This window comes from Bidens hawaiensis, unplaced genomic scaffold, assembly GCF_021521415.1.
Source record: "Bidens hawaiensis isolate Kalapana, Puna unplaced genomic scaffold, B.hawaiensis_p1.1 tig00012511_1, whole genome shotgun sequence".
Lineage (NCBI taxonomy): Eukaryota > Viridiplantae > Streptophyta > Magnoliopsida > Asterales > Asteraceae > Bidens > Bidens hawaiensis.
In genome coordinates, this window is record NW_027492025.1 from 334,553 (window position 1) to 348,409 (window position 13,857).

The 13,857-nt window shown below is 41.0% G+C and overlaps 1 pseudogene; it reads right to left on the bottom strand.

The window, feature by feature from the left end:
- Positions 1-13,091: 13,091 nt before the first annotated feature.
- On the bottom strand, positions 13,092-13,391 carry LOC143541310 (18S ribosomal RNA; annotated as a pseudogene).
- Between the last annotated feature and the right edge of the window lie 466 nt (positions 13,392-13,857).

The following is a 13,857-nucleotide window of genomic DNA, read 5'->3' on the forward strand; positions in this document are numbered from 1 at the left end:
GGGTTTTATCCGACCTAGCTCATCGCCGTGGGGAGCCCCTGTCTTGTTTGTCCGAAAGAAAGACGAGACTTTCCGAATGTGCATCGACTACCGGGAATTGAACAAGGTGACGGTCAAGAACCGTTATCCTTTAACCCGAATTGATGATTTGTTTGACCAGCTTCAAGGATCGAGTTACTACTCGAAGATCGATCTACGATCCGGTTACCACCAGCTGAGAGTGTGCGAGGAAGATATTTCAAAGACGGCTTTCAGAACACGGTATGGTCACTACGAGTTTTCGGTTATGCCTTTTGGCCTAACCAACGCACCAGCCGTATTTATGGATCTCATGAATCGAGTATGCAAGGCGTACCTCGACAAGTTTGTGATTGTTTTCTTCGATGATATTCTCGTCTACTCCAAGAACGAGACTGACCACGAAGAGCACTTAAGGGTAATTCTGGAACTATTGAAGAAGGAACAACTGTATGCTAAACTCTCGAAATGTGAATTTTGGCTTCGCGAGGTTCACTTTTTAGGACATGTGATCAACGAGAATGGTATCCATGTCGATCCCGGTAAGGTAGAGGCCATCAAAAACTGGGAAGCACCTAAGACTCCGACTGAGATGCTACAATTCCTAGGACTGGCCGGCTACTACCGGCGTTTCATCGAGGGATTTTCAAAGATTGCTCAACCCCTCACCGCTTTGACTCACAAGGGCACTAAGTACAATTGGGGTGACGCGCAAGAATCCGCTTTTCAACTGTTGAAAACCAAGCTCTGCAGCGCCCCTATTCTAGCCCTCCCCGAGGGAACGGAAAATTTTGAGGTACACTGTGACGCATCTATACAAGGTCTCGGTTGTGTGATGATGCAACTCGAGAAGGTTATAGCCTACGCCTCTCGACAACTACGGGTTCACGAGAAGAACTACACGACCCATGATTTGGAACTCGGAGCTGTGGTGTTTGCCCTTAAGATATGGAGGCATTACTTGTACGGTACCAAGTTTACCATTTACACCGACCACAAGAGTCTCCAACATATCTACGATCAGAAGGAGCTGAACATGCGACAGCGTCGTTGGGTCGAGCTGCTCAAGGATTATGATTGTGCCATCAAGTATCACCCTGGCAAGGCCAATGTAGTGGCCGACGCCCTCAGTAGAAAAGAAACAGATAAACCCAGATGAGTGCGAGCATTGCAACTCACGATTCATGCCAACTTACCCGATCAAATTCGCGAGGCGCAACACGAAGCTTTGAAAGATGATAACTTTCCATCGGAACTCATGCTGGGCATGAACAAGCAACTTGAAACCAGATCGGACGGGGTCCGATATTTTGAGAACCGGATTTGGGTTCCACGGTACGGAGAGTTGAGAACTCTAGTGATGGACGAAGCTCACAAGTCCCGATATTCTATCCACCCTGGCTCAGATAAAATGTATCATGATTTAAAGGTACTTTACTGGTGGCCGAACATGAAAGCCGACATTGCCACCTACGTGAGCAAATGCTTGACTTGTGCCAGAGTCAAAATAGAATACCAAAAACCATCTGGTCTACTGCAACAACCGGAACTCCCTATGTGGAAATGGGAACACATCTCAATGGATTTTATCACGGGTTTACCAAAGACACCGACGGAATGCGATACCATCTGGGTGATCGTTGACCGGTTGACTAAATCGGCACACTTCCTAGAGATTAAAGAAACGGACAAAATGGAAAGACTGACTCGTGTTTACATGAAGGAAGTAGTGGCGAGACACGGAGTGCCTGTCTCGATCATTTCCGATCGAGATTCTCGTTTCACTTCGCACTTTTGGAAGTCGCTGCAAAGCGCACTAGGCACCCGTCTCGATATGAGTACAGCATACCATCCTCAGATGGATGGGCAAAGTGAACGAACTATTCATACCCTGGAGGATATGTTGCGTGCATGCGTTTTGGATTTCGGAAAAAGTTGGGAACCCCACTTACCCTTGGTAGAGTTTTCGTACAATAACAGCTACCACGCAAGTATTACGGCAGCGCCGTTTGAAGCGCTGTACGGACGGAAGTGTCGATCACCACTCTGCTGGGCAGAGGTGGGTGACAGCCAAATCACTGGTCCAGAACTGGTACTCGAAACTTCGGAAAAGATTGTTCAAATCCGAAATCGCATGGCAGCAGCACGAGACCGCCAAAAGAGTTACGCCGACAAGCGCCGAAAACCTCTCGAATTTCAAGTGAACGATCGAGTGTTACTCAAAGTCTCACCTTGGAAAGGTGTGGTTCGCTTTGGTAAGCGAAACAAACTCAACCCACGATATGTTGGTCCTTACCGAATAACTGAGCGCATTGGTCCGGTGGCATACCGACTGGACCTACCAACGGAACTCAGTGGCGTACACAATGTTTTTCACGTATCCAATTTGAAGAAATGCCTATCTGATGAAACCCAAGTAGTCCCTTTGGAGGAACTGCAAGTTGATGAACAGTTACGTTTCATTAAGGAACCAGTCGAGGTTTTGGATTGGGAAACCAAAACGCTCAAGCACAGCAAAATTCCAATCGTTAAGGTTCGTTGGAACTCGAGTCGTGGACCGGAGTTAACGTGGGAACGCGAGGATCAAATGATAAAAAAGTATCCTCACCATTTTGAAGGGCAAACCAAACACAGAAAACCGCGAAACTCGGCAAACCGTCAGACATCACCGGAGGTATGAATTAAATTTCGGGACGAAATTTCTTTCTACTAGGGGATGATATGACAAACTGAAATTTTTTTTTTCTTACTCTTTCAGACACTCATCACGACTTGACTCAAATTTTCGGGACGAAAATTCTTTAACATGGGAATGATGTGACAATCGTCAATTTCAGGTTAACTCCGTTAACTCAACTCCTTCAATTCAAACTTAAGATCACTGAATCTATAACACACACTTCATTACATTTAAACTAGGGTTTAAATGACGCTTAACACTTACTACATGTGTAGTCTTTTGGGAATTGCACCGAAACGCAAACGAGTTGACGCAAATGATTGATAAATAAACGAAAAACGTCAAAATAGTAATTATGTGATAATTATGTGTTAGACTTATGTGTTATGTGATAACATGGTTATAAACGTTAACTCAAGATGAAAGCAAGTTAGTTAGGCTAGAAAAGTAATACTTAGAAGTGGAGGGACTTGAGTGTAACTTGTGTGTTTATAAATAGATCCTTAACCTTAACCCTAACTATTATTCTTCTTTCCCACAAGTTCCGATCGCAAACCCCATACCCCTCCCTCACGGCTGCCGTCCATCAATACACACACATACAACATCAAATCAAGTGTTTGATTGAAGAACTAGGTGCTAGGAATGTATAATTGATCATCCTATACATCTTTACTACTTGATTTTGATGTTTGTTGGGTTAATAACAAACCCTAGCTGGCCGATTTCATGAGTGCATATAGTTAATATGATTGTTGTTATTTGGATGATGATTTGATAACTAGATTGAATCTTGTTGCATGTTGATTGTTGTGTCTTTGATTTGAGTTCAAACACAAACCCTAATCAAGTATGTAATATGTAAATTGATGTGCATGGATGGTGTTTATGTAGTCTAGAGGGTCATATGAATGCATGATAGTTCATAGGTTGTTAATATATTGAGTTTGAATGCAAACAGTTTCTGGACAGAATGTGTATATGATGTTTAAGTGACTGTAACGAAGTGTAAACGTGAAAATTGGTTGAGATTATTGGTACTGCAGTAAACTAGGTTGAGTCTAGTTTCTATAAAGTATAAATTTGTAATTTTTGGACAAGTAGAAATTAACTTTTATGATTTTACAAAAACGTTGTGCAAAGCTGAGCTGTTAGACCTGCTGTTAGGTTGTTTTGTAAATATTATATTTCATGAACTACGAGACCAATTGGGTTGGTTCCACTTCTGAAAGTTGACTCATTGAGTTAGGAACCTAACCCAAGTAGTCTTGAATTTATTGGATTTTTCGATCAACGAGAATTGCAAATAACATTCTGTTGCGCATGAATTTGACTATTATGAGTTTGCTGTAATGATTTGATGATTGTGAGAAAACTATGTGGAATAAAAATATAATAAAATATGTTCTGGAAACCTAAGACGTATGTGCTTCTGTGATGATTTTTGGTAAATTAATTGAGATTCTATGATCTGTGAAATAGTACAATCTTTCTAGTAGGATTTCTGTCTCGGTGAAACTAGCTGCTGAGTTGTGTAAAAACGCATGAAATATGATACTTCTTATATAATTGTTATGTTTTGACCAAAATACCCTTGCGGGGAATAATTGCTAATTGATTGTCATGATTTGACCAAATTGCCCTTATGGGGAATAATGGCTAGTTAATTGTTATTTGTTGACCAAAATGCCCTTATGGGGAATAATTGCTAGTAACGTACGTTATGAATACATGACACGTATATGATTGCTTACACATGTAATGTGTCACAAAAACACTTGTTTAAGTCACACACGATTCACAAACGAAACACGAAACATGTTATGTGCATAGGTATTATGTGCCGGGTCTAGAGACTCGATAATATTCCGACACTTAGAAAATTCTCTTTGTTGTTTTAGAACGTTAGAGAGAGTTTTTCGGTGACGCGCATCTTGGTGATTTATTTTGGGAAATTCTTCGCAAACAGTGAGTTTCACTTTCCCCTCTTTAAACTGTTTTCAAACGCTTTTCACTTGGGGGAGATAACATACTCCACAACGCATTTAAGATTTTGTTATAAATTATATATCACTTGTAAAGGCTAAGTGGCAAACAAAATATTTGAAGTCCTACACATCGAACCGGTTAATATTTAGAATAGCGAGTCACTGTTGAGTAGTACTACTGGGTTTGACAAACCTCACCCAACGCTAAACTCGACTGGAGGTCGAGCGGGTGTAATTTTGGCTAACACATACCATGGTCTGGAGGACCTGGTGACAAGGCACTTACTAAACGAGTCAGCTTCGGTGTCGAACACTTAGTAACACTTGTTGTATAGACTAGCTACCTATCGATATATAATTTGACATAACACTATCTGGTAACGCAAAATGCCGTAACGTGGTTTCTCAAAACGCCGTAACGTGGTTACGCGAAACGCTGTAACGCTGTAACACTGAACGCAAACGCTAAACGATTTATTTTTATATAACTTGTGAACTCACCAACCTTGTGTTGACACTTTTAGTATGTTATTCTCAGGTAGCCGAGGCGGGCGCGCGGTTTAGGAACATGCATTGATTGAAAACGCTTTTGTCCTGCAAACTTATTTTTAACGGTTATCTTTGGTTTTAAGTCGTCCTGCGTGACGCAACTTTTGATTAAAGGTTTTTACGCTTCCGCATTTAATTACTCGTAAACGTTTTCATGGCTTTGAAACTTTATTTTATGGTTTGATTATAACTGATAATTCCGATCCTACCAGTTCACACCCTCTGACGGTAAAACTCCGTTAGTGGATTTTGAGGGTGTGACATTTGGTGAGTTCACAAGTTTATATAAAATAAAGCGTTTGCGTTTGCGTTTTGCGTTTAGCGTTTGTGTTACCAGATAGTGTTAAATCAATTATATATCTATAGGTAGCTAGCCAATAAAGCAAGTATTACTGAGTGTTCGACACCGAAGCTGACTGTTTATCATTTGCCTTGCCACCAGGTCTATCCCGACCATGGTAATGTGTTAGCCAAGATTACACCCACTCGACCTCCAGTCGAGTTTAGCGTTGGGTGGGGTTTGTCAAACCCAGTAGTACTACTCAACAGTGACTCGCTATTATCCAATACTTAACGGTTCGATGTTGTGAAGGACTTCAGTTGTTTCGTTTGCCACTTAGCCTTTACAAGTGATATATCATCTAATAACAAAATCTAAATCGTTTCGGAGTATGTATTCTCCCCCAAGTGAAAAACGTTTAAAAGAGTTAAAAGGGGAACGTGAAACTCACTGTTTGCGAAGAATTCAAAAACAAGTCACCCAAGTGATGCGCGTCACAGAAAATCCTCACTAGCGTTCTAAAACAACAATGAGATTTTCTAAGTGTTGGAACTACTATCGAGTCTCTAGACTCGGCACATAACACCTATGCATAAGATACGTTTCGTGTTTCGTTTGTGAATTGTGTGTGTCTCAACAAACACATTGGTGATACGTTACATGTGTGAACAACTACTTACGTGTCAAGTATTAATATTGTACATTACTAGCAATTATCACCACAAGGGCAATTTGGTCAAAACATAGCAATTATTTAACAACATGCACGTTTCATGTATTTTCACAAAGTTCAGCAGCTAGTTTTATCAAGGCAGCATTCTACTTGAAAGATTACTCTATTCAACAGATCATAGTATATCAATTAATTCACCAAAAATCGTCACAAAAGCACACATGAGTTAGGTTTCCAGAACTATTTTTATTGTATTTTTATTCCATATAGTACTCACAAAGACCAAAACATTACAGCAAACTCACAGCAGTCAAAATCATGCGCAACAGAATATTATTTGTTATTCCCGTTAAATGAAAATACAATTAATGCAAGACCAATTGGGTTAGGTTCCTAACTCAATGTATTTTCTTCCAGAAGTGGAACCAACCAATTTGGTCTTTTAGTTTATGAGATATCTTAGTCGCAAAACAGCCTAACAGCAGGTCTCCTAAATCAGCCTTGCACAACAGTTTTGTAAAACAATAAAAACCGACTTTTATAAGTCCAAAAATTACAAACTCGGACTTTTAAGAAACTAGACTCGACCTAGTATACTGTAAAATCAACCATCGCATCAAAACATAACATTAACATCGAGTTACAGTCGTCCAAACACGAATTCAATAATCTGTCCAGCATCAGTTTTCATCAAAACTCAATAAACAATTAACCTATGACTAACAATCATGCATGTAAACCCTAGTTCATCAAAAAATAACATTTTTAGCACCTAGGGTTTATGATTTTAGGTTTAATCATGCAATTAAATCAATGAAATAGACTAGAGATGATGTAATTTACCTAGCTAGCACTTTAAACCTTCATTGCAAGCTTGAATAATAACTTGTATATGTATGTGTGTGGTGGTGATCGGCTGAGCAAGAGAGGAGAGGGGGGAAAGGGGGCTGCCGTCGTGTGAGAGGAGAGGGAGGGAGAAAAGGGTTAGGGTTTGATAATAAGTTGTTTATATAATTAGTTATATTACACTTAACCCCCTTAAGCTTCTAATTTATCAATTTCTAGCATATAATGGACTTTTTGCATCTTGAGTTAGTGTTCTATACAATATTATCAAATAGCACATAAGTCTAACACATAATTATCAAATAATTATTGTTTGGGTGTTTTTCATTTATTCACCAATGGTTTGCGTCAACTCGTTTGCGTTTCGGTGCAATCCCGAAAGACTACATGTGTAGTGATTGTCAAGCGTCATTTAAAACCCTAGTTTAAATGTAATGAGATGTGCGTTATAGATCAAGTGATCTTAATTTTGAATTGACGGAGTTTGGATTGACGGAGTTAACCTGAAATTGACGAGTGTCACATCATTCCCATGTTGAAAGAATTTCCGTCCCGAAAATTTGAGTCAAGTCGCGATGGGCTTCAGAAAAAGCAAGAAAAATTTTAGTTTGTCATATCATCCCCTAGTAGAAAGAAATTTCGTCCCGAAATTTAATTCTTACCTCTGGTGATTTCTGACGGTTTGACGGGTTTCGCGGTTTTCGGTGTTTGGTTAACCCTTCAAAAAGGTGAGGATACTTTTTCATCATTTGATTCTCGCGTTCCCACGTGAACTCCGGTCCACGTCTCGAGTTCCAACGAATCTTAGCGATTGGAATTTTTCTGTGCTTGAGTGTTTTGGTTTCCCAATCCAAAACTTCGACTGGTTCTTCAATGAAGCGTAGTTGTTCATCAACTTGCAATTCGTCCAAAGGGACTGCTTGGGTTTCATCGGATAGGCATTTCTTCAAATTGGATACGTGGAATACATTGTGTACACTACTGAGTTCCGTTGGTAGATCCAGTCGGTACGCCACCGGACCAATGCGCTCAGTTATCCGGTAAGGGCCAACGTATCGTGGGTTGAGTTTGTTTCGCTTCCCGAAGCGAACCACACCTTTCCAAGGTGAGACTTTGAGTAATACTTGGTCGTTCACTTGAAATTCAAGGGGCTTTCGGCGCTTGTCGGCGTAACTCTTTTGACGATCTCGTGCTGCTGCCATACGGTTGCGGATTTGAACAATCTTTTCAGAGGTTTCAAGTACTAGTCCTGGACTAGTGATTTGGCTATCACCCACCTCTGCCCAGCAGAGAGGTGATCGACACTTCCGTCTGTACAACGCTTCAAACGGCGCTGCTTTAATGCTTGCGTGGTAGCTGTTATTATACGAAAACTCTACCAAAGGTAAGTGAGGTTCCCAATTTTTCCGAAATCCAACACGCATGCACGCAACATGTCCTCCAAGGTCTGAATGGTGCGCTCACTTTGCCCATCCGTCTGAGGATGGTATGCTGTGCTCATATTAAGGCGGGTGCCTAGTGCACTCTGTAGTGACTTCCAAAAGTGCGAAGTGAAACGGGAATCTCGATCAGATATGATTGAGACAGGCACTCCGTGTCTAGACACTACTTCTTTCATGTAGATGCGAGTCAGTCTTTCCATTTTGTCCGATTCTTTGATTGCTAAGAAGTGTGCAGACTTAGTCAATCGGTCAACGATCACCCAGATGGTATCGTATCCCATTGGTGTTTTGGGTAATCCCGTGATAAAATCCATTGAAATGTGTTCCCATTTCAACGTTGGGAGTTCCGGTTGCTTTAGCAGACCAGATGGTTTCTGATATTCTATTTTGACTCTTGCACAAGTCAAGCATTTGCTCACGTAGGTGGCAATGTCGGCTTTCATGTTTGGCCACCAGTAAAGTGCCTTTAGGTCATGGTACATTTTATCTGAGCCAGGGTGGATGGAATATCGGGACTTGTGTGCTTCGTCCATCACTAGAGTTCTCAACTCTCCGTATCGAGGGACCCAAATCCGGTTTTCAAAATATCAGACCCTGTCTGATTTGGTTTCAAGTTGCTTCTTCATGCCTCGCATGAGTTCTGATGGTAGATTATCATCTTTCAAGGCTTTGAGTTGCGCATCGCGAATCTGATCAGGTAAGTTGGCGTGAATCGTAAGTTGTAATGCTCGCACTCACCTAGGTTTATCAGTTTCTTTTCTGCTGAGAGCTTCGGCCACTACATTGGCCTTGCTAGGGTGGTGCTTGATGGCACAATCATAATCCTTAAGCAGCTCGACCCAACGACGTTGTCGCATGTTCTGTTCCTTCTGATCGTAGATATGTTGGATACTCTTGTGGTCGGTGTAAATGGTAAACTTGGTACCGTACAAGTAATGCCTCCATATCTTAAGAGCAAACACCACAGCTCCGAGTTCCAAGTCATGGGTCGTGTAGTTCTTCTCGTGAATCCGTAGTTGTCGAGAGCATAGGCTATAAATTTCTCGAGTTGCATCAGCACGCAACCGAGACCTTGTATCGATGCGTCACAATGTACCTCAAAATTTTCTGTTCCCTCGGGAAGGGCTAGGATAGGGGCGCTACAGAGTTTGGTTTTCAATAGTTGGAAAGCGGATTCTTGCGCGTCACCCCAATTGTACTTAGTACCCTTGTGAGTCAAAGCGGTGAGGGGTTGAGCAATCTTTGAAAATCCCTCGATGAAACGTCGGTAGTAGCCGGCCAGTCCTAGGAATTGTCGCACCTCGGTCGGAGTCTTAGGTGCTTCACAGTTCTTGATGGCCTCTACTTTGCCGGGATCGACATGGATACCATTCTCATTGATCACATGTCCTAAGAAGTGAACTCGCGAAGCCAAAATTCGCATTTCGAGAGTTTAGTGTACAGTTGTTCCTTTTTTAGCAATTCTAAGATCAATCTCAGGTGTTCTTCATGGTCAGCCTTGTTCTTGGAGTAGACGAGGATATCATCAATAAAAACAATCACAAACTTGTCGAGGTACGCCTTGCATACTCGATTCATGAGATCCATGAATACGGCTGGTGCGTTGGTTAAGCCAAAAGGCATAACCGAAAACTCGAAGTGACCGTACCGAGTTCTGAAAGCCGTCTTTGAAATATCTTCTTCGCGCACTCTTAATTGATGGTAACCAGACCTCAGATCGATCTTCGAGTAGTAACTCGATCCTTGAAGCTGGTCGAACAGATCATCAATTCGGGGTAAGGGATAACGGTTCTTGATCGTCACCTTGTTCAGCTCTCGGTAGTCGATGCACATGCGGAAAGTCCCGTTCTTCTTTCGGACAAATAAGACAGGGGCTCCCCATGGTAATGAGCTAGGTCGGATAAAACCTTTATCCTACAAATCTTGCAATTGAGTGGACAACTCCTAAAGCTCTGCCGGTGTGAGCCGATACGGGGCTCGTGCTATGGGTGCTGCACCGAGGGCCAATTCGATTTGGAATTAGACTTGCCGAATAGGTGGGAGTCCAGGCAAATCCTCCGGGAAGACTTCCGGAAAATCTCGCACAATCGGTATGTCTTCGATTTGCTTCTCCTCCGCGGGTTTCTCGACAATATGAGCTAAAATTGCCGGATGACCCTTTCGTAGATATTTCTGCGCCTTCATGAGGGTGATGACGCTGGTGGTCATGCCGCTCTTCTCGCCCTGGATCGAAATGATCTCGCCGGAAGGGGTAGTGGGGGAACATGCTCACGGTAAACAAGCACCTCGATCAAACTCGGGTACCAACTCCATTTATCGTTGCACTCGTATGCGATTCCAGATGGGTAGTGTCTCCTCGGTGCAGGGGCTGCTAGTGTCGGGACTACTCGAGGTGGTGATGATTCGGGTAGCTGCGGTTCCTTACCAGGGGCGTGGGACATCGGATCGGATAATGATGATGGCGTTGACATCCATACAGGATAAGTCGTGTATGCGCGCGTATGAGTGAATGAGGTAAAGAGATAATGATAGCGAATGACTAAATAAAATATACATGCAGTGCGTAGGAATTATAACTAATGGGTAATGCAAGACCAATTGGGTTAGGTTCCTAACTCAATGTATTTTCTTCCAGAAGTGGAACCAACCAATTTGGTCTTTTAGTTTATGAGATATCTTAGTCGCAAAACAGCCTAACAGCAGGTCTCCCAAATCAGCCTTGCACAACAGTTTTGTAAAACAATAAAAACCGACTTTTATAAGTCCAAAAATTACAAACTCGGACTTTTAAGAAACTAGACTCGACCTAGTATACTGTAGAATCAACCATCGCATCAAAACATAACATTAACATCGAGTTACAATCGTCCAAACACGAATTCAATAATCTGTCCAGCATCAGTTTTCATCAAAACTCAATAAACAATTAACCTATGACTAACAATCATGCATGTAAACCCTAGTTCATCAAAAAATAACATTTTTAGCACCTAGGGTTTATGATTTCAGGTTTAATCAAGCAATTAAATCAATGAAATAGACTAGAGATGATGTAATTTACCTAGCTAGCACTTTAAACCTTCATTGCAAGCTTGAATAATAACTTGTATATGTATGTGTGTGGTGGTGATCGGCCGAGCAAGAGAGGAGAGGGGGGGAAAGGGGGCTGCCATCGTGTGAGAGGAGAGGGAGGGAGAAAAGGGTTAGGGTTTGATAATAAGTTGTTTATATAATTAGTTATATTACACTTAACCCCCTTAAGCTTCTAATTTATCAATTTCTAGCATATGATGGACTTTTTGCATCTTGAGTTAGTGTTCTATACAATATTATCAAATAGCACATAAGCCTAACACATAATTATTAAATAATTATTGTTTGGGTGTTTTTCGTTTATTCACCAATGGTTTGCGTCAACTCGTTTGCGTTTCGGTGCAATCCCGAAAGACTACATGTGTAGTGATTGTCAAGCGTCATTTAAAACCCTAGTTTATATGTAATGAGATGTGCGTTATAGATCAAGTGATCTTAAGTTTGAATTGACGGAGTTTGGATTGACGGAGTTAACCTGAAATTGACGAGTGTCACAATTTTAATTAACTTTAAAGTAGGCTATCATTAAATAAATGTATTTCCAAGATTTTTGTTAGGTAGTAGGCATAAACGTAATTAATTTCTAACATAAATATATTTCCAAGATTTTTTACAGGTAGTAGGCATAAATGTAATTAATTTCCATAATTAATTAGCCTGCGAGCGTTTCCATAGCGTGTGAATACAATTTTGACAGGTAGTATGCAGTTACTCAACAACCAACTATTTTGACTTTAATGACTGCAATAACACTTCTGACTGAAATTTATTACGCTTATATATATGTTATGTGAATTCCAAACTTGGCCAAGAAGAAAACATCTAAGGTTTCCACAAATCTTAAACATCCCAAAGATCTTAAATTTTGATAAAATCCCTTTCAAAACTCAATTCCATCACCAGATCTTAAATTGGGTTACTGGTGATGTCATTGAGCTTGGAAGGGTTTTTTTCAAAACTGACTTTTATTTGTTCAAAGGCTTCTTCAAAGTCTAAGACCCACAGATGCTTTGGTCAAAGATCTGAGTATAGAGGGTACAATTTTGGTATGCAGGTTAGTGAAAAGAACGGCATAATGGTCTTTTTTTATAAAATGAGTTGATAATGTTTTGTAGGAAACCAGCTGTTGAAAAGTATGTTGAAATATAACCAAATAGAGGTTGTGTAAGAAACAAAACCATCAGACGAGAAATGATGACTGTCACCGATGGCCGGTTTGGGCGGTTTCCAACCAAACCATGAACACCCTAGACAACATGATGCATTTTTGGGCTTTCTTTGTATTATGGTTTCGTTCTTAATAATTTCTTGGTAAAAAACTGTGAATGACTTTTATTAATGTAACTTTGATATAGCACGAGTCAGTTATGAGTGTAATGACTTTATTGAATCGTTTATTTTCTGCTGCTCAAATTGTAGCTATGATACACTACAAGTCAATTGTGACCTTTATCGGTGTAACATGATGTATGTTTGAGTTGTAGCTAACGTGTTAAGTATCCCGCCTGGGGAGTACGTTCGCAAGAATGAAACTCAAAGGAATTGACGGGTCGATACGCACAGCGCCTAGTATCCATCGTTTATGGCTAGGACTACTGGGGTATCTAATCCCATTCGCTCCCCTATCTTTCGTCTCTCAGTGTCAGTGTCGGCCCAGCAGAGTGCTTTTGCCGTTGGTGTTCTTTCCGATCTCTATGCATTTCACCGCTCCACCGGAAATTCTCTCTGCCCCTACCGTACTCCAGCTTGGTAGTTTCCACCGCCTGTCCAGAGTTGAGCCCTGGGATTTGACGGCGAACTTAAAATGCCACCTACAGACGCTACCCAGAAGATGAAATGAATTCAACAAACCGACCTGTATAAGTAGTAATAGTATTAAAAACAACCAATATTTCTTTAGTTTGAATTAATAAGTACAAAGTAAAGAATGGTGATATCATGTATCACATCTAAATTTAAACATTATTAACATCTAACTAGCCGAACGAACACAACTGCTGGGTCAACAACCCTGACATCGGTGTCAATCGCCATAAAATGTGTGTTGGAACCCTCAGTTATTGTAACCAGCAGTTCTTTGCAGGGTTCAATCACCATTATGAATAGTTATAGGCTTTTTCCCGGGCCTCCAGTAATCATATGGGGACTCATTACGAAGCAGTTGATTTGGTTGTACAACTGGCAATGTATTACCCTCATGAGGGAAAGTTACCGTACTAAATTCCTCATCAACCTCGTTATACGAATGCCTATAATTCTTGGGTGGAGTCATGAGGACAACATGCTTT